The sequence below is a fragment of the Orycteropus afer genome, unplaced genomic scaffold (genome assembly GCF_000298275.1).
Source record: "Orycteropus afer afer isolate SDZICR_OR568_19922 unplaced genomic scaffold, OryAfe1.0 scaffold00035, whole genome shotgun sequence".
NCBI lineage: Eukaryota > Metazoa > Chordata > Mammalia > Tubulidentata > Orycteropodidae > Orycteropus > Orycteropus afer.
Genome location: NW_006921622.1, coordinates 13,986,950 through 14,009,120, shown reverse-complemented (window position 1 = coordinate 14,009,120; position 22,171 = coordinate 13,986,950). Strand labels below are relative to the sequence as shown.

General features: G+C 39.7%; 1 protein-coding gene across 1 annotated transcript in view; it reads right to left on the bottom strand.

Annotated features, from left to right (window-relative positions):
- The window catches only part of KIAA1217 (KIAA1217 ortholog), a 476,753-nt gene that overhangs the window by 195,329 nt on the left and 259,253 nt on the right, over window positions 1-22,171 (bottom strand). The window lies entirely within an intron of this gene.

The window sequence follows — 22,171 nt, the reverse complement described above, 5'->3', positions numbered from 1 at the left end:
AAAGCGTTCGTCATTGTTGTCTGTACCTCCTATGCACCTCTGTATGTCTTCCTCTTTCTCAATGTCACCATATTGATCACTCACATTTGGTATATTGCTCTTCTTTTCACCCAAATGAATACCTGTCTCTACCTATCTAACAGTGTTCCCACCCCTCCCCTCCCACCCCTGGTAACCAACAAAGAAAATTTCCTTCCATATATAAACCTTTCCTTGACTTTTTACAGTAATGGACTAATACAATATTTGACCTTCTGTGATTGACTTATTTCACTCAGCATAATGTTCTCCAAGTTCATCCATGTTATCCTCTTTGGTGAAGTGTCTATTCATGTCTTCTGTTCATATTTTAATTGGATTATTTGTCTTTTTGTTTGAAGTGTTGGAGTTTTCTATAAATTCCAGAGATAAGTCCCTTGTCAGATATGTCATTGCCAAATATTTTTTTTCCCAATCTGTACGTTCTCTTTTTACTTTTTTAGAGAAGTCTTTGGAAGCACATAAAAATTTAATTTTTAGAAGGTCCCATTTATCTAGTTTATCTTGTGCTGTTTGCATATTTTAGGTTATATTTGATAGTCTATTTATGCCATATATTATGGCTCCTAAATTTGCTCCTAGATTTTCCTTGAGGAACTTTATAGCTTTAGGTTCCACATTTAAATCTTTGATCTATCTGGAGTTAATTTTTGTGTATGGTGTGTGGTAAAGATTTGTTTCATTTTTCTGCAAATGGATATCCAGTTTTGCCAGCATCATTTGTTAAACAGACAATGTCTTTCCCCAGTTAATGGATTTCGCCCCTTTGTCAATGATCAGCTGACCATAGGTTGTTGGATCTATTTCTGGGTTCTCAATTCTATTCCATTGGTCTATGTGTCTGTCATTGTACGAATACCAGGCTGTTTTGACTACTGTGGCTGTATAGTAGGTTTTAAAATCCGGCAGCATGAGAGCTTCTACTTTGTTCTTCCTCTTCAATAGTGCTTTGCTTATCTGAGGTCCCTTTCTTTCCATATAAAGTTTGTGATTGGTTTTTCCATATCCTTGAAGAATGTTGATGGGATCTGGATTGGGACTGCATTGAATGTATAGATTGCTTTGGGCAGAATTGACATTTTCACAATGTTCAATCTCCCTATCCATGAGCATGGTATGTTCTTCTAAGGAGCATTCTTGCTGTACTTCTTCCAAGATAGATTTGTTCATTCTTCTGGCAGTCCATAGTGTATTCAATATTCATCACCAATACCAAAATTCAAAGGGATCAATCATTCTTAGGTCTTCCTTATTCATTGTCCAGCTCTCACATGCATATGAGGCTATTGAAAAGACAATGCTGAGTCACCCACACCTTTATCTTCAAAAGGACATCTTTGCTCTTTAACACTATAAAGAGGTGTTTTGCAGGATATTTGCCCAGTGCAATGTCTCCTTTGATTTCTTGACTGCTGCTTCCATGAGCATTGATTGTGGATCCAAGTAAAATGAAATCCTTGACAACTTCACTATTTTCTCTGTTTATCATGATGTTGCTTATTGTGAGAAATTGTCTTCTTTATGTTGAGGTATAATCCATACTGAAGGCTGTTGTCTTGATCTTCAGTAAGTGCTTCAAGTCTTCTTCACCTTCAACAAACAAGGTTATGTCATCTACATATCACAGGTTGCTGATGGCGTGTTCTACAAATTGTCCAGTTTCTCAGATTGTTTGCTCAGCACACAGATTGAGTAAATACGGTGAAAGGTACAACCCTGACATATACTTTTCCTGATTTTAAACCACACGGTATCCCCTTGTTCAGTTCAAACAACAGCTTATTGGTCTAAGTACAGGTTCCTCATGAGCACAGTTAAGTGTTTTGGAATTCCCATTCTTCACAATGTTATCTTTAATTTGGTATGATCCACTTAGTCAATGCCTCTGCATAGCCAATGAAACACAGGTGAACATCTTTCTGGTTTCAGCCATGATCCATCTGACATCAGCAATGACATGTTCCATGTCCTCCTGTGAAACCAGCTTGAATGTCTCACAGTTTCCTGACCATGTACTGCTGCAACTGTTTTTGAATTATTTTCAGCAAAATTTTAAGTGCATGTGATATTAATGAAATTGGTCACTAATTTCCACGTTCTGTTGGATCACCATTCTTTGGAATGGAAACAAATATAGATCTCTTTCCATCAGCTGGACAGGTAGCTGTCTTTCAAATTTCTTGGCATAAATAACTGAGGGTTTCCAGTGCTGCATATATTGATTGAAACATTTGAATGGGTATTCCATCAATTTCTGGAGCTTGTTTTTCACCAATTGCTGCAGTGCAGCTTGGACTTTTTCTTTCAATACCATCAGTTCTTGATCATATGCTACCTCTGAAGTAGTTGAACATTGACCAATTCTTTTTGGCACAGTGACTCTGTGTATTGACATGCAAATTCCTAAGTAAAATACTAGCAAAGCAAACCTGGGAAGGTATGAAAAAATATATGATGATTAAGAAGGGTTTATCTCAGGAATTCGAGGATTTTTAAAAAATAATTTATTTTTTGTTATTGGTATTAAGAATATACACAGCAGAACATATACCAATTCAATAATTTCTACATATACAATTCAGTGATGTTGATTATATTCTTCAAGTCTTATAAACATTCTCACCCTCCTTTTCTGAACTATTCCTACCCTATTCAGATAAAATCACTGCCCCCTAAGTTTCCTATCTAAATCTTTTCCACTATTGTTGTCAATTTGATCCCATATAGATGGATCTTAAAAGAGTACAATGCTAAAGGCATATATTCTTTACTAGTTAAGCTAAACTACTGTTTGATTTTAAGAAGATTTCAGGTAATATTTTTAGGGGTAAGGTTTAAAGATTATCTCAGGCTTCAGAACATCAGGATACCATAAGAATTTGGAATTCTGCTCTCCATTTCCCCCCTTTTTATCAGGACTCCTATAGAATCTTTGAACAAAACATTCAGTAATGGGAGCTGAGTATTGGTATTGCGTTCTCGTCCCATGGCAAAGGAGGGAATAGTTCATGGAGGCAATTAACCACACAAGGGATACAAGGATGATTTAACATTAGGGCATCTAATTATAATATTTTCTGCAATAACAAGTTAGTATAAAAACTATATACTAATCTTAACGGATTCAGAAAATATGTTAAGAAAATCCAACACACATCAATAATGATAATAAAAAAGTAATAATTTAAGAATTACAGAGAACTTCCTTAACTTGATGAAAGTTATCCACCAAAAACCTAAAAACAAGCATCATATTAATGATAAAACATTAGAAACATTCTTTTTAAATTCAGGGTTTTTGCTATCACTGCATCTGAAGCCCTGGCTAGAACCATTAATACAAGAAAAACAAATAAAAACTGTAAAGATTAGAAAAGGATAACCAAAACTGTGATTGCTGACAGATGATATATAACATATAGAGAATGCACAGAAGCCTGAAGATACACTATTAGAACTAATAAACTCAATATGACTGAGTGATATAAGATCAACATGTAAAATCAATACTAATCTCAAATATTAGGAACAATTAAGAGAATATAGTTTAATAAAAATATACCAATTCTAGCAGTAATATAATAAGTTTAAAGAATAACAATAAAAGGGAGTATTCACCCCACTAGATATCAATACTACTAAAACTCCGTGGGTTTTGCATAGGGGAAAAAACAAATAAGACAATGAAATAAAAGTAAAAACCTAGATTTTCTGAGTCTGGTATATGACAGACTGGCAATAAAAATAAACAGTACACGGAAAAGTAGTTTTCCATAATTCAAAAAGTAAACAGTATATCGCTATCTTACATCATAAAAAATAAGTTCCAGACCTAAAGATCTATATGTGAGAAGTTAAACTATGAAATTTGTAGAGTGAAAGAGTATTACCTTGCAGTATGTTGGTATAGGGAAAGGTCTTTAAAACAAGAAACAAAAATGATAAAGCATAGAGGAAAATACTGCTTAATTATATTACATTAAAATATTACTACAAAAGATATAAATAAAATACAAGTGAGTCTGAAAGAAGAGAATTAGAACTCACCAAGGATTGTTGTTGTTATGTGCCGTCAAGTCAGACCTGATTCATAGCAACCCCTTCTTGGGTTTCTGAGGCGATATCACTATGGAAGTAGATTGCCCAAACTTCCTTCCAAGGAGTGGCTGGTAGGTTTGAACCACCAACCTTCTGGTTAGTAGTCAAGTGCCTTAGGCACTATGCTAGGCCTGGTGATCTGCTTCCATTAAGATTACAGCCTAGAAAACCCTATGGAGTTGTTCTACTCTGTAACACATGGGGACACCATGAGTTAGAAGTGACTTGATGGCAATGGTTTTTAGTTTAGTTTAGTTTTTAATAAGAGAACAACAAAATTAAAAACGAGTAACAACTGATATCCAAAAATGAATATACATAGGCCACTCATGTAGAAAGAAATCCCAGTGGCCAATAAACATAAAAATGCTCAGCCTCGTTAGTAATTATGGAAATAAAAACAGAAACAATCAGAAACTATTTTCTACCCTTCAGATAGGAAATATTAATAAATTTAATGAACCTAAGTATTGGTGAAAATAGGGGGTAATGGAATCTGTTAATCATTGCTGGTGAGGGTATAAATGTGTACAACCACTTTGGGGACAGTTGGTAAAGCTGATAATATGTATATTATAACTTAGCTATGTCTTTTGTGTTCTCTTTAAATTTTGTAATGGTGAATATATAGATAAAATCAATTGACATCAAATTGACTCTGACTCAGGGTGACTCCATATGTATCAAAGCAGAACTCTGTTCCATAGGGTTTTCATGAACCCTGGTAGCTTGCCAGGTCTTTCTTCTGAGGCACCTCTGGGTGGCTTCAGATTGACAACTTTCTGGTCAGTGGTGTCACTAGGGATGTGTTGGGGTGTGGACCACATCTGGTGACACTGTCAGAAGAGGTGACACCAAAATGACTATCAAATTTGTGTGCAGTGTTTTCAGCAGAAACTTATTATTTTTTTAATAAAAATATAGCAGTTATAAAGGAGCTCTGGTGGCATAGTGCCTTAGGCATTTGACTGCTAACCAGAAGGCTGGTGGTTCAAACCCACCAGCCACTCCTCAGAAGAAAGACTAGGCAATCTACTTCCATAGAGATACAGCCTTGGAAACCCAAGGAGGGGTCACTATGAGTCAAATTGACTCAATGGCAGTAAGTTGTTTTTTTTTTCCCAAGTTGGTCATAACAACAAAAACATTTTTTTGTAAGCCTAGCTTACATGTATCAATATAACTTGAAGGCTAAAACTCTATGCTAATTTACTTTTTCAATATGTTAATGTGCTCCAGTCAGAATTGTTATTATTACCCAATTACAATGACGTTTCATCTGCTGTTTTTCAAGCTGTAAGCAAGTGCTGCTGTTTTTGTTGTTGCCAGTGTGGTTTCACAGTTGCTGATTTTGCCAAATTTTCTGGTGTTTTCACTACAATATTGTGGTAATTAGTATTTGTGAACCTATATCAATAATTTTTTTGACAGTGAAGTAATACATAAAGGAAAAGAAAGAAAAAAATCCTAAAAAGCTTCTGCTCAGGTACTAATAATGTAACTAATAATGTAATTCAATATAGAAAAATTTTACAAAACAATTTTGTTGTTAGTAGTATTCATATAACCTAAGAAATATTTCCGTAGTGATACTGCCTCGGAAACCCAAGGAGAAACTATGAGTCGGGTCCAACTTGACGGCATGTAACAACAACAAGAAATATTACATTTAAGAATTTATAACTATATTTATCACGTATTATTCAACGATTAAAGTTGATAGTAAGCATTATTAAGGATTCTGTATGGTTTGGTATGGGAAGAGGTGCATGGGGGGGGGTTGAAACCAGGAGTTAGCACACTGTGTAACATCAAACCTAGTGATGTCATTCCTTTTGGTTAGCACCTATTAATTATTAAAAATTGTGTTACCTATTTCCACTACCTACGGATGTACTATCTATCTATCTATCTCGCTATGGCAGTGTAGTGCCTAAGGCACATGACTGCTAACCAGAAGGCTGGTGGTTCAAACCCACCTGCTACTCCTCAGAAGGAAGGTTGGGCAATCTACTTCCGTAGTAATAACCCTCGGAAACCCAAGGAGGGGTCGCTATGAGTCAGGTCTGACTCAACGGCACATAACAACAACATATATATATATATATATATATATACATATATGAAATAAAATTTGCTATTCTAATCATTTTAAGTATATAATTCAATGACATTAATTATATTCACAATGTTGTACAATGAACCACTATCTATTTCTTTGTTGTCCATCACAGGGAAAATCTCATGTATAAACACATGTTCAAGGAGGCTCATTTGTCATAAATTTTTCATCAGTGCTTATTCATATAATGGAATATTACTTAATATATCTATGGAAGTAGATTGCCCAGTCTTCAATCTGAGGAGTGGCTGGTGGGCAGCCTTCTGGTTAGCAGTCAAATGCCTTAGGCACTATGCCAACAGAGCTCCTCCACTGCCCATAGAAAAATCTTTATACTTTCAACTGAAACAATTCTCTGAAATCATTTTTAAACTAAACAACAGTTTAGCTAAATTAGCAAAGCATGTTTGCCTTAAGCACTGTGCGCTATTAAAGAATTATCTATAGGAGATCAAATTGACAACATGGACTCTAAAGCAAAATGCACAGTTTAGAGGGTAATAAATGTCAGTCAATGGTGATAATACAATGTGGGTAGAGGCGGCAGGACTGGTGACACAATGTGAAGACTGTAACCAATGTCAGTGAACTGTTCATGTGGAAATCCTTAAATGGGTGTATGTTCGGCTGCATGTATTTTCACCAAAAATATATTTTAAAAAGAAGATCTGTAGCCATGGGATTCTGTCTCATAGGACAGACAGGCTATTTCCCCAAGCTCATTTTAAAAGAGTAGGAAACGTGATGCTTGAGATGCAAAGAGTCTTGCCCTTTAATACTTCCTCTTCCCATTGTTCCCTCCTCATTCTCCTTCCCAGGTTCCCGCATTCTGGTCTCCTTCCTCGGTATTGTATCTCAGTGCCCAGACTTCCACAGGGATCCCCTTTCCCCAGCAATACTAATCCTCATTGGCCTATGCCTCTCATGGATTTTGTCCTTTTTCATACACCTCGGAGAAAGAATTCTGGGAAAATTTACCAAGTGTCCTCCAGCAGACAGCCTTTTGTCTCCATTTAGGCTTAGGGGTCCACACACCATGTCATGGGACCCTAAAGGGTGATACTGGTCAAGTACAGCCCTTGAGAAACATACAGAAACACTCAAATTTTACTCCGCTTTTTTCTTGTTCCCCAGATCTGCTGGAGAAGATGAAAAAGTGGAAATGTGGCCAGCCAGGAAGGGTGAGACACGCAGTGAGCAGCTGTTTCTCTTCTGGACTGTTCTCAGCATCTTCTTAGGTGTCTGAGGGGGAGGTTCAGAATTTTTTCCAGAGGGTAGTGAGAAAGAGTGTGGGCAGTTTGAGGAAGTTCTTATCTCATCAGCCTTCATTTTAAAGCTCTTAAAAAATAGACTTGCAGGGATGTTTAGGGCAGTGAAACTATTTTATATGATACTGTAATGGTAGCCAAAACCTATAGGACTATACAGCACACACAAAAAAATGAACCTTAATGTGAATTATGGAGTTTCGTTGATAATAATGCTTTCGATATTAGTTTATCAATTATAATAAATGTACCACACCAATGCAAGATGTTAATAATAGGAGAAACTGTGGGCAGGGGTAAAGGGAATATTTGGGAACTCTCGGTAATTTCTGTGCAATATTTCCCTAAACCAAAAACTGCTCTAAAAAAACAAAACAAACAAAAACAGACTATTAGTTAATAAAAGGAGAGAAAAAAAAAAATAGATTTGCTCTATATCCTATGTGTTTCCATGACCTGACAACATAAGGTGCAGTAATCCAACCCAACCAATGCCAGGTTTCATACAAACCATCAGCTTCCTTTAATGTTTGTGATTTGATGTGATGAAGTGCAGGGCTGTATGTGAGTAAGCTCCAATGAAGTAAGGATTAAACTGTGTGATAGAAGAGGAGCGTGGCAAGGGGGGATCTCTGACCCTGTACTACACTTTAGAGCCCCCTTCCCTGCCACTTGGGTGTACAGTAGTCCTTGGGTGGCATAAACTGTTAAGAGCTCAATTACTAACTGAAAAGTTGGCAGTCTGAATCCACCCAGAGGTACCTTGGAAGAAAGCCCTAGAAATGTGCTTCCCAAAGGTCACAGCCTTGAAAACCCTGTAGTGCACAGCTGTACTCTGCCACACATGGGGTTGCCATGAGTTGAAATTGACTTGATAGCAACTGGTTTGGTTTGGGGTTCACATTGGTGTGTGTACCCCTTGTATAGAGGGGTGGCCAGGAGACAGCTGTTTGCAGTGTGTGTGGAGGGGAGCTTGCATATGTAAGTTAAGGCAATCCCTCTCCTACGCTTGAGTACTCTCAAAATGAACGAAGGACTGGAGGTAGAAAGAGGAGGAGGCAGGGCTGTTGCAGGTGGGGATGTGGAGGGAGGGGGCGCTTCTTGACCAGACACGATCCAACACAGAACGCTGAGGAGTCAGAGAATTCTAAATCTAAACCTGGCTTTCTAGGTCATTATGAGGGTATATTTGTCAAAGTAGGAGGATGGGACATATTTCATCTGACAGTTTGTTAGCTTGATTTATGCCTTTAAAAATATTTAGGCATACGGTATACAGTTCCCTACATTCTTGTCGGAGGCCCTGCGAATGTTAGAGGTAGGTTTGTGTGTGACATGAAAGATTAGGGGTATTTCACAAATGTTGGGATTAAAGCTAGGAATAGAATCTTCCTCACCTTTTGGCATTCAAGTTGGTGCACTATCCACTCCATCAACAGGTTATTTTTATTTTTTTAAGCATCCCAATGGAGGCAGGTACTTGAATGCCTTCTACTTCTTCAGAGGTTTGATTAATTTATTTTTGGTTTTATGCTCCTAGGAGAGGCTGAATCATGTTAAGCTGCTTTTAGAACATCCACATTTTATATATCCATGAACTACTTTTGTTTCAAGTTAAGGTTTATAATTGTTCCTACTATGACTATGTGCTAATGATTTGGTTATTTGCTCACTATCTGATTCCTCTGAGCTTTCATTATTAGTTCCCTGGGCTATTAGAGGGAGCTCTGGTGGTGTAGTGCCTAAGGCATTTGACTGCTAACCGGAAGGCTGGCAGTTCAAATGTACCAGCCACTCCTTGGAAGGAAGACTGGACAATCTACTTCCATAAAGATCCTGCCTCAAGAAACCAAAAGAAGGGTCGCTATGAGGCAAATCAACTTGACAGCAGTTTTTTTTTTTTTTTTTGGTTTGGGCTATTAGAGAGCGTCTCCTCCTCCATGACAAGCTACAGCTGCCCTGCGGACACTCCCAGGCAAATCTAGCCAGACTCCAGCCTGAAGTGGGCAGTGACAGATCTTGAGGACGGATGAGTCAGTTCCAAGGCCTGTCCCTGGCTTCCCACCCCTGCCTCCGCCTGTCTCCCCATGCTGCTCCCAGTACTGCTCCTCCTGTGTCCCTGGCCCATGCCAGAGGGTGTGGATCCTTGTCTGTGTATTCTGTCTTTGTCCCTCTACACACCCTATCCCTATGGGGAGAACTAGAATGTCCTCTCAGCACTAGTCAGAGGAATAAAGCATTCCCAAGGGAACAGTTGAGGAGCTCTGGTAGCATAATGCCTAAGGCATGTGACTGCTAACCAGAAGGCTGGTGGTTCAAACCCACCAGCTACTCCTCTGAAGGAAGGTTGGGCAATCTACTTCTGTAGTGATACTGTCTTGGAAACCCAAGGAGGGGTCACTAGGAGTCGGATCTGACTCAACAGCAGTGAATTTGCATTTTTTGATCACAAAAGGGATTGACACAAGATATACAATAATCTTGCTTCGTTAACGTAACAAAGACAACTTATTCACAAATGGACTTATCACCATAGGCATGATGTTGTTGTTGTTGTTGTTGTTAGTTGCTGCCAAGTTGGCTCCAACTCATAATGACCCTATATACAACAGAACGAAACACTGCCCAGTCCCACATCATCCTCGAAATGCTAGCTATGTTTAAACCCATTGTAGTAGCCATGGTGTCAATTCATCTCGGTGAGGGTCTTTCCCCTTCTTCACTGACCCTTTACTTCACCAAGCATGATATCCTTCTCCAGGGAATGGTCCCTTCTGACAATATGATCAAAATAGGTGAGATGAAGTCTGGCCATTCTTACTTCTCAGAAGCATTCCAGCTGCACTTCTTCCAAGATAGATTTGTTCATTCTTCTGGCAGTCCCTGGTATTTTCAGCATTCTTCACCAACACCACAATTTAAAGGCATGAACTCTTCTTCTTCAGTCTTCCTTATTCATTGTTCAGCTTTCACATACATATGAGGCTATTGAAAACACCATGACTTGGGTTGTTGTTGTTGTTATGTGACTTGGGTTAGGCACACCTTAGTCTTCAAAGTGACATCTTTGCTTCTTAACGTTTTAGTGAGGTCTTTTGCAGCAGATTTGCCCAGAGCAAAATGATGTCTAATTTCTTGCTGCCGTTCCATGGGTGTTGACTGTGGATCCATGTAAAATGAAATCTTCGACAGCTTCAATCTTTTTTCTATTAATTGTGATTTTGTTTATTGTTCCAGTTGTGAAGATTTTTGTTTTATGTTGAGATGGAATCCATACTGAAGATTGCAGTCTTTGATCTTCATCAGTAAGTGCTTCAAGTCTTCTTTACTTCTACCACTTGCCTGTCAGTTTGTCGTACTGTGGTGGCTTGCTTGTTGCTGTGAGGCTGGAAGCTATGCCACCAGTGTTTCAAATACCAGTAGGATCAAACACCTGGTGAACAGGTTTCAGCAGAGCTTCCAGATTAAGACAGTCTGGGAAGAAGGATGAGCCCATCCACTTCTGAAAAAACTGGCCACTGAAAAACCTTATGAATAGTGAAACACTGCCTGAAGATGAGCCCCTCAGATTGGAAGGCACTCAAAATAAGACTTGGGAAGAGCTGCCTCCTCGAAGCAGAGTTGACCTTAATGATGTGGATAGAGTAAAGCTTTCAGGACCTTCATTTGCTGACAGGGCATGACTCAAAATGGGAAGAAACAGCTACAAACATTCATTAATAATTGGAATGACAAGCATAGAGATTAGGATTTTACAACACATATTTTTGGGGGACATAATTCAATCCATAACATTGCACAGGGAAAAATGTTCAACATCATCATTATTAGAGAAATAAAAACTAAAACTACACTTCTATTGGAATGGCTAAAATATAAAAACACCAAATGCTGGCGAGAATGTGGAGAATTAGAATCACTCACACACTGTTGGTGGGAATGTAAAATGGCACAGTCACTCTGGAAGACATTTTGGCAGTTTCTCTCTACTTCAGCAAACACGACGTCCTCCTGTAGCAATTGATCCCTCCTGGTGACATGTCTGAAGCAAGTGAGTTGGACAAGGTTCTATTGTGATCCATAGGGTTTTCATTGGTTGATGTTTGGAAGCAGATTGCTAGGCCTTTCTTCCTAATCTATCTTAGTCTGGAAAGGCCACTGAAGCCTGTCCACCATGGGTATCCTTGATGATATTTGAAATGCTGGTGTAATGGCTTCCTGAATCATAGTAACATGCAAGCCACCACAGTCCAACCAACTGACAGACAGCAGTGAAACAGTGAGTCCCAATTCCCTAAGGCACATGGTGGACCTCAATATCACAGCTGTATGTGTGAGTGTACAGGGCATGTGAGTGTGAAGAAAAGGGAGAAAAGAGATTGAGACGGATGTTAATCAAGCATTCAGATCAAGGTCATTTGTTGGCAGTTGTACTGGGGAGGGAGGATAGATTTTACCACAAACTTCCATTTGTGTAAGGCTTATCCTTCCATGCCATTTCTGTTTATAAGCAAGTGGGAAAGGAGAGAGTCACTGATAGGGGAATTCCAAGTGCAACAAGGGTAACGAGGTCAGGCTGTATTCTCTCCCTAAGGATGCCAGGCTAATATTCAGGAACTTTAAGGAAGGGCTGGCTCTGGGGTGCTAGTTCCCATGACATAAATCTCCAGAGCTGGACTCAACAAACCTCACTTTGCAATCTGCCCTCAAAAGGCTCCAAACAACTTTTTATTGTACTTTTACCTTTTGTTCCTCTCTGGTACTTTCTGAAGAGACATTTAAAAGATGTAACACATGGCTACTTCCTCCTCCCCGTTTCCCTTTGAAGTTGTAGCGCTGCATTTTAAAAAGAGCTTCTGTTCCCAACCACATGATCTCATAAAGAACAAATGTCTGAGGGTGACTAAAGCACGTATGGCCCTGTTTGAGCAGCTCTGGGGTGGTGGGCGGTCAGGGAGGGTACCGCCATGACAAAGAGCCATTGCTCAGATCTGTGTCCCCAGTACCCTCCATCACTGGCTGTAAAATGCAGCCCCTGCTTCCATAAGTGACCAGTCTTCCATTTTCACAAGTTTTGAAGGTAGGAGTTCCCTCTTCAGTGTCTCATGATCAAAATGCAATTGTTTGCATTCTTACTAAAAGAATTGGGGGAAAAGCTATAAATCCTCCAGGTACTTGTCCCTGCCTTATTAGCTAAGGAATTTATCATGCAAAGATGTTGTACTGGGCTGCCCCATCAAAATATCCATTTAACAAGCTGAGCACTTACTCTCTGCCAGGAGGAAAGCCAGGAAAACAAGACTTTACCCCAATTATTACTAACAGATACCTGTGTATTCTCTCAGCTTTCTCGTAGATAATAGCAACTCAACTGACATATATACGTTATCCTTGGAATACCAAAAGGGAGAGTAATAGCCTATGTCCCTTTTCCACAGGACAGGATAATTCAACTTACACAGTGTGCTCATGCAAGTAAAAACAACAAAAGGCAAAGCAGTTTGAACTTTTATTTTGATCCTTAAGTAGACGCTTTAAGAACAGAGAACTGTGATGAAACACAGAGATGGTTTAGATTTACAAAGACTTGGTACTACGTTCATTTAAATGGACATCATTACACCAAAGACGGATTCCATTCACTGTATAAATATTTATTGCGCACATTATATTCTATTAAGCCCCTGGATGGTGTAAATTGTTAATACCCTTGACTACTAACCAAAAGGCTGGAAGTTTGAGTTCACTGAGAGTCACCTTGGAAGAGAGACCTGGCAATCTACTTCCAAAAAAACCAGCCAACAAGAACCCTATGGAACACAGTTCTACTCTGACATACACTGCGTCACCATGAGCTAGAACTGGCTCCACAACAACTGGTTTTGGTATATTTATTGAGTACGTATACTCATCTAAAAGCTGAGGATTCAACAGTAAACTAAGCAATTTTAGCTTTTATTGCTGTATATTGGGCAACAAACTCATGAACAAGTAGATGCAGAATGTGTCAATGGTTATGGAGAAAAATAAAATGGTATGAGAATAGAAAGCACTGAGGTGGGAGTATGGAGATTACCGTTTTATATGTTGTATAAATTGGGATCCAAGTAAAACAAAATCCTTGACAATTTCAATTGCTCCATTTATCATTATGTTACTCTTGTGAGGTTTTTTTGTTTTCTTTATGTTGAGGTATAACCCATTCTGAAGGCTATAGTGTTTGATCTTCATCAGTAATCTGATCTTTGATCTTCAAGTTCTCTTTGCTTTCAGCAAGCAAGTTTGTGTCATCTGCATATCGCTGGTTGTTAATGAGTCTTCCTCCAATCCTGATGCCGCATTCTCCTTAGTCCAGTTTCTCAGATTATTTGCTCAGCATACAGATTGACAAAATGTGGTGAAAGGAAACAACCTGACACACATCTTTCCTGATTTTAAACCAGTATCCCCATTCTATTCAAACTGCCTCTTGGTCTGTATACAGGTTCTGCATGAATACAATTAGATGTTCTGGAATTTCCATCCTTCACAATTTTATCCATAATTTGTTATGGATAACTTATGTGGATCTACAATCAGTGCTCATGGAAGCGTCAGTCAAGAAATCGAAGGATGTGCTGGATTTGGGCAAATCTGCTGCAGTAGACTTCTTGAAAGTGTTAAAAAGCAAAGATGTCACTTTGAAGACTAAGGTGTGCCTGATCCAAGTCATGGTATTTTCAGTCACCTTATATGTATGTGAAACCTGGACAATGAATAAGGAAGACCTAAGAAGACTAGAGAAGTTCTGGTGCCATAGTGCCTAAGGCACTTGACTGCTAACCAGAAGGCTGGTAGTTCAAACCCACCAGCCACTCCTCAGAAGAAAGATTGGGCAATCTACGTCTGTAGTGATACTGCCTCAGAAACCCAAGGAGGGGTCTCTATGAATCAAACTGACTCAACGACAGTGAGGTTTTTATTTTTTAACAAGACTAGATGCGTTTGAATTATGGCATTAGCAAGGAACACTGAATACACCATGGACTGAAGAAACACAGCCAGAATGCTCCTTAGAAATGAGGATGGTGAGACTCTGTATCACATACTTTGGGCATGTTATCAGGGAGGACCATTTCCTGGAGTAGGATATCATGCTTGGTAAAGTAGTTGTTGTTGTTATGTGCTGTCGAGTCGGACCCGACACTACACTTAAAGTAGAGCACTACACTTAAAGTAGAGCATCAGCGAAAAAGAAGACGACCCTTAATGGTTAGAGACACAGCGGCTGCAACGATGCACTCAAACATAGCAATGATTGTGAGGATGGTGCAGGGCAAGGCAATGTTTTATTCCGTAGTAAACAGGGTCACTAGGAATCAGAACTGCCTTGACAGCACCTAACAGCAGCAACAACATAAGTTAGGATGTCCTGAGGTGTAGGAGCAAGCCTTGCAGGTATGTGGGGAAAGAGCAACTCAGGCAAAGGGAATAAGTTTTCCCGAGGCAGGGGCATTGTGGTATGTTCCAGGCACATCAATGAGGCTAGTATGGCTGCAGTAAAAAGAGTAACATGGTGAATGAGATTAGATGAGATGAGATGGGATTAGAAAGGGAACATGGTCAGATCCTGTGGGCCCTTGTACTCTGAATGAGCTGGGAAGCCATGAGAAGATTAGCACAGAGGTACTAGACAAGATGAAACTTACTTGATAGGACAGCTTTGGTAAGTACTGATCCTACGGAGCAAAGACTCAGATTAAGAAGCCATTTTGGAATCGGAGGTAATAATCCATGAGATGAGGTTAGGTTAGACCTGTGTAAAAGTGATAAAGAGGATGAGAAGTGGTCAGATTCTGGATACATTTTGAAGGTACAGTGAATAGAATTTCTCAACAGATTGGATCTGAAGTAAGATCAAGAATAGGCAAAGATAATGTCAAGGTTTATGGTCTGAGCAACCGGCAAGATGAGGTTGCAATTAATGAGATGAGGAAGACTATGGGAGGAATAGGCTTGTTGGAGGGAATTAGAAGTTCATTTTGGGGCCTGTGAAGGTTGAAATATCAAGTTAGTGATTTAAAATGTTAACCTGGACTTCAGGAAAGAGGTGTGGGCCAGAGGGGTCATCATCATATAGTTGACAGATGGAGCCATAAGACTAGATTAGCTTACATGGGGTGTAAGTATGATTAAAGAGGAGATGAGGTCCAGGGGCTGAGCACAATGTTTGTAGGTGAGAAAGAAGGAACCAACAAAAGAGACCAAAGAGGAGTAGCCACTGTGGTAGAAAGAGAGCTGAGTGAGTGGTGTTCAAGAAGTCATGAAAAGGATGTGTTTTAAGGTAGGGAATGGTCTAGATGTTAAGTACTGAGAGGTCAAGTAAAATGAGGACTGATTAACATGTAGACTTCTTTCTATGAGTAGTTCTTTCAAAACTATTTCTGTGGAGTGGTGGAGAGAGTTCAAGAGAAAACCCAAAGAGAAGAACGGGAGAAAGTACTTATAGACAACACTTTCTATTCATTTTGTCATAAAGGAACAGTAGTTGGAAGGGAATTTAGTAAAATATGTGGAGCTAAAATGAAAGGATGGTAGTTGTTTGTGGTGGTTTGCTGTATAAATTCTCACCTTCCCTAAGGGAGACCTGGATTTGATTCTCGGACAGTTTACCTCATCTATAGACACCACTCACCTGTCAGTGAAGGTTCACACATTGCCATGGTGTTAAACACGTTTCAGTGGATCATCTAGAATAAGACAGACTAGGAAGAAAGTTCTGGTAATCTGTTTCCAAAAAATCACTCAATGAAAACCCTATAGATCACAAGGGTCCAATCCTTTTGTGCATGGGGTCACCATGAGTCAACTGTAGCTAACAACAAGAGAGCTAAAGCATTCAATAATGTAGTCTCAAAATAGTCAAAACGACTCAAAAATAAATGCTAAAGAACAAGCAAGTCAAATGAGATACTGACCAAATGCCATTAGTAATAATAGAAATATTTTTAGGAGATTCGGATTTCTTTATTCTTTTTCTTGACCAAATATTTTTGTGGGATTGTTACAATCTTAATGGAAAATTATAACAAACAGAAAATATTTCCTTTAGAATTCTGCAGACACGAACAACTTCCGGCCAAGTGATCCATCTGGCAACCCAGCGAGAGCAGGTTTCTATGCAGATCTGACCGACCTACCTTGAGCAAAGACTTCTCTTGTTTTCTAAGGCACGCTTTGTGCACAAGTGGAGGTTACCTCTGTGATCTTTGTGGTATGCTTGGCCAGAAGCAAAAGCATCATTTTCCATTAGCAACTTCCTACTGATAGTATCTAGTCTCCATATTCTACAGAAAAACTAATGTTCACAGCTAGACTCAAGGAAACGCACTAGTGTCCCTTTGGATGTGAGGCGTGAGGCACATGAAAAAAATCACATTCAAGCTTTAATTTTCCATTGTTTTCCTTATCTCTGCCAGAACAGACTTGCCTTCAATTACTTAGTGGTGCTTGCAAATATAATGGAAAAGAGTGTCCCAATTAAAGGGGGGTGGGGCCGGGAGATGTATGTGTATGTATGTATTTTATTAACATATAAATCAGGGAGTAATTATTAAAGAATTCACTATGCATATCCTTTAAATAGTAGTATCTGTTTTGGTTACCTAGTGCCTCTCTGACAGGAATATACCACAAATGGAACAGCTTTAACAAACAGGAGTTTATTCTCTTACAATTCTGGGGGTTAGAAGTCCGAGTTCCAGGTACTAGGATCTAGGAGCTGGGTGAAAGCCCCTCAACCTTCGGTTTCAGCTCTGCCTCTCACTTCCTGGGCTATTGAAGCTAGAGACATCTTTTTACTCAGGTAGCGGTAGCTGCTGAGGCTGACAAATCCAAGGTTGACAAGTGAAAAGGTACAGTCCCAATATTACCAAACCACATGACAGGCTATTAATTGAAGGCCATTAAAAGTCTCAAGATCGGCAGGGCAACATGGCAGGCTGCTGAACAACTACTTGGCTACATGCAGACCATCACCTGGAGACCTTCCTCAAAGTTGCTTCTTATATACTGGAAGCAGCAAACATCCCAAGCAGTTACTCACCTGCTCCAGTAGATTCCACCATGGAGTTAATTACCAATCTCACTGTGGGGAATAACTACAACCACCTGCCCAGCCACTCAACCAGGCCCAGCCAAGTTAACATACAACCTTAACTACCAGAGTATTCAAAAGCATTTAAAATGATAATTATAAATTATTATCATTGATGGTAGCATAGTGCCTAAGGCACTTGACTGCTAACCAGAAGGCTGGTGGTTCAAACCCACCAGCCACTCCTCAGAAGGAAGGAGGGGTTGCTATGAGTTGGGGCTGACTCGACAGTACATAACAAACAATAACAACAAAGGGTGTTGGGAATGTGAGTACAATAAGGGGATAAGTAAATTTAAAGCTCAAGTATAATGATCCACTAATGATTTTTTTCAAAAAAAAGTAAATACTCTCAAGTATTTAGAAAACAGTGTGCTTTGTCTTGCATCACAAAACACTTGTACATTTCTTCTACTGTATGTACTTAAGAGTTAGGTTGACCTATCTTTGTATCCCTTTATGTCACTCAGCATTAAGAAGGTACTCAGTACCACATAGTAGGAAATGATAATAATAAAAAAATGTGCCCATCTGAATGGGAAAATCAATTTAGGGGCAACTGCTTTTTCAGGAACAAATGTATCAATTAAGTGTGGCCAACGTGCACACTTTAGTTGTAACTTCAGCCTTAACTCAATCCAACATGTGCACTTTATGATGTTATCTTCACTGACTTAAGTAAGTTCTATTGGTATTGTTTTTAATAGGTGGTGCACAATAACACGGTTGAATAAAGAAAAATTTAAAAAGACCACAAAAATGAGTACTATGTGTGCCAGGTAGCATTTCAAACACTTCATTCACAAGAAAAAAAGAAGAAGAAATGTACAAGGGGTTGTGGGAAACAGATATGTTTTAGGTAATTTGGAAAAAAAGAGTCACAATTTGCCAATAAAGAATGAAAAGAAGAGAGATGTGGTTTCTATGCTGAAGCACAAAATTCTGGGTTATCCAGTTTCTAAATCCTATGCCAAAGCTGCTTCTCTGGATGACCTAGGTCAAATTATCTAATCCTCTCAACTTGCTTGTCTAAAGTTTCAATAGAAACCCATAGTCGTTGAGCCGATTCTGACTTGTAGTGATCCTATAAGACAGGGTAGAAATGCCCCATAGGGTTTCCAAGGTGTAATCTTTATGTAAGCAGGCTGTCACAATATTCAGGGGAGCGACTGGTGGGTTCCAACTGCCTACTTTTTAGTTAATAGCCAAGTGCTTAACCACTGTTCTACCAGGGCTCCTCAAAGTTTCCATAAATCTGCAAATCTTCAAATACTAGCCAACGAACATTGACCATTTCCACTTAATTTAAAGGGTAGTGTCTTACAATAAATAATCGAGAACAACTTCAAGTTGTGAAATCAAAATTCCCCTTTAAACACAGAGGAAGGAATGAATGAAGGAAGGAAGGAACAAACAAACAAACAAATGCTATTATACATCTGGTGATGTTAGTGTGTAAAAATCCCAAGCCTCATTAATCAGTAGGTAGGCAATGCAGGGAAATGGAAGGGCATGCAGGAATTCACAGACTTGGGCACAAGACAAGCTTTGTGTCAGAAATACATCATATGGCCCAAGGCACGTTGCCTAATTTTGAATTATTTTCAAAACAATTTTATTGAGCTATAACAATATACAACAAACAGCACATATTTTAAGTGTACAATAGGATAAGTTTTGACACGCATATTACAGAAGCAGACTAACTCATCTTTCTTTCGCTGAGAGGCTAGTGGGTTCAAACCACTGACCTTTTAGTTAGCAGCCAAATGCCTTCTTCTTCTGCACATAGTAGACTCTCGATAAATATGTGTGGAATAAATGAATGAACTGGAGCAGATGATATAATTGCTTATTCACACTTTCAAAGCACTTATACATACGCTATCTTATTTAAGCCCATGAAGTAAGAATCACAGGGTGACACAAAGAATTAGAAACCAAAGAGGTTTCTACTGCCCCCAGATCTGCAAAGAATTAGAAACCAAGGAGGTTTCTACTGCCCCCAGATCTAAGATGCCTGCTGCCACTTTACTTTTGTGAAATTCAACTATGTTAAGTCTTACTATTTAGTTTGATTAATGTGACTCAGAAAGTTAGATAAATTAAAGTATTATCGATACATGCAACAACATGGATGAATCTCAGTATAATTGTGGTGAATGAAAGACATCAGACAGCAAAAGAATATAAACTGTACGGTTCCATTTATATAAAATTCTAGGCAAAGCAAACTAATCTATATGGTTCCATTTATATAAAATTCTAGGCAAAGCAAACTAATCTATAGTGACAGAAAGCAGCTCTGTGGTTGCTCAGGGGATGGTTGGGATTACAGAGGGCACAAGAAAATTTTTTGGAGTGATGCGTGTGTTCATTATCTTCATTTTGTTGACAGTTTCATTGGTATATGCATGTCAAAACTTATCATATCGTACACTCAAAGTATGTGCAGTTTGCTGTTTATTGTTATAGCTCAATTAAATTGTTTTGAAAATAATTCAAAATTAGGTAACGTGCCCCGGGCCACATGATGTATTTCTGACACTAAGCTTGTCTTGTGCCCATGTCTGTGAATTCCTGCATGCCCTTCCATTTCTCTGCATTACCTACCCATCGATTAATGAGGCTTGGGATTTTAACCCAAGGGGTTGCTACGAGTCAGAATCAACTCAATGGCAGTAAGGGTTTTTTGTTGTTGTTGTTTAGTATACTATGTGCAGGCAACATATTTGTTGTTGTTAAACTCATTGCCGTCAAGTCAGATCTGACTCATAGCAATCCCTCCTTGGATTTCCCAGGCAGTATCACTACGGAAGTAGATTGCTCTACCTTCCTTCCGAAGAGTGGCTGGTGGGTTTGAACTGCCAGCCTTCTGGTTAGCAGTCAAATGCTTTAGGCACTACACCACCAGAGAGCCTGTTATTGTTGATAGATGCCATGAAATTGATTTTGACTCATAGTGACCCATGTGACAGAGTAGTACTGTCCTGTAGAGTTTTCCAGGCTGTACTCTTCATGGACGTAGATCACCAGGTCTTTTTTTCTCATGGAGGTGCTGAGTGGGTTCAAACTACCAACCTTTCAGTTAGTAGCTGTGGTGTAGTAAATTACTTAGTGTAGCTTTTCTACCCATAAGTCTTTGTAAACTCCAAAGTGGGAATTGCTATTAGCAACTGAGGAGCTCCTGATTGCTGAAGTTGTCCACCTGAAAACAATGTTCTGGGAGATGCCCACTCTCTCTCAGGTGCTTAGAGTTCTGATGCTATGATTGGCTAATTTGACCACCCTGCCAGGCTCAAAAGGAGGCCTCTATAGAGGCAGAACTCTCTCTCTCCCTCTCTCCCTCTCTCCCTCTCTCCCTCTCTCCCTCACTGTTGGTTGGGGAAGACGTGCTGCTGAAAGAGACACCCACTCCTGAAAGAGACACGTGCTGCTGGGAAAGAGATGCAAGAGACATGTATTGCTGAGTGAGACACCGAGGGACCAGCACTGCTGGGAAAGAGACTGTGAGAGACTGTTGGCTGAGGGATGGTGGGCTAGGAGAGAGGCTGAGCACTTTTCCTGAACTCAAATTGTAGCCTGTGGTGCTTCACTAATAAGCCCCATAATCTGTGAGCTCTGTGTGGCCACTGCAGCAAATTAGCAAACCCAGGAGAGAGGTGGTGGGTCCTTTGGGAGGAACGGTTGGAGAAAGGGCTGGAGGGAGGCAGCATGTCTGGCCTCGCAGGAATAGGCCTTGGGCTATTGATGGTAGTTCTGTCTTCCTCTAGTGGGATTAGAGGAGGTCAGAACATGTGGCCTCCTTGCCCTTTTTGCGGCAGCTAAGTGTTTAATGGTTGGGCTTCTAGCACAACATACTAGAATGTGTAAATCAGCAGAGAACAAAACAAGACACCTGCTCTGGTGCGGCTTTCATTCTACTTGGGGAGAGAGAGACAAAATGTCAAAAGACAAATGGGCACCTAATATGTCTGAGGATAAAAGGCTTCTGACAGGAAATAAAGCAGGTTGGGGGTGAAGCCTAACAGAGTGGGGAGGCTATTTCAGAAAACATGGCCAGAGAAGCCCTCTTCAGGGAAGATGCACTTGAATACTTGAATAAATATATGAATAAAGGAGAAGTCACCCTTCTCTAAGATGTCCGGGAGAAGAATGTTTCAGGCCAAAGGACAAGAGAAAGTACAAAGGCCTTGAATCAGGAATAAGCTGGGCTGTTAAAGGAACTGCCAGGATGCCAGCAGTGGGAGCAAAGAAACCCAGGAAGGATAGCAGATGTGGCCAGAGCAGTTACTGAGGGCCAGATCCTGGATGGGTTTGTCCTCTGCCTTTTACCCTAAATGCCATAACGAGCCACAGCCATGTACTGAACCTAAGAGTGTATGACCTAATTTTCACCCAAATCACAATTTAAAATAAAATAAAAAGAGTCTATGACCTGAATGAAGAGTTGGAACCAACACTCAGGCTGCTTATGGAGACCGCTGGCAGCAGAGGGAAAGGAGGGGA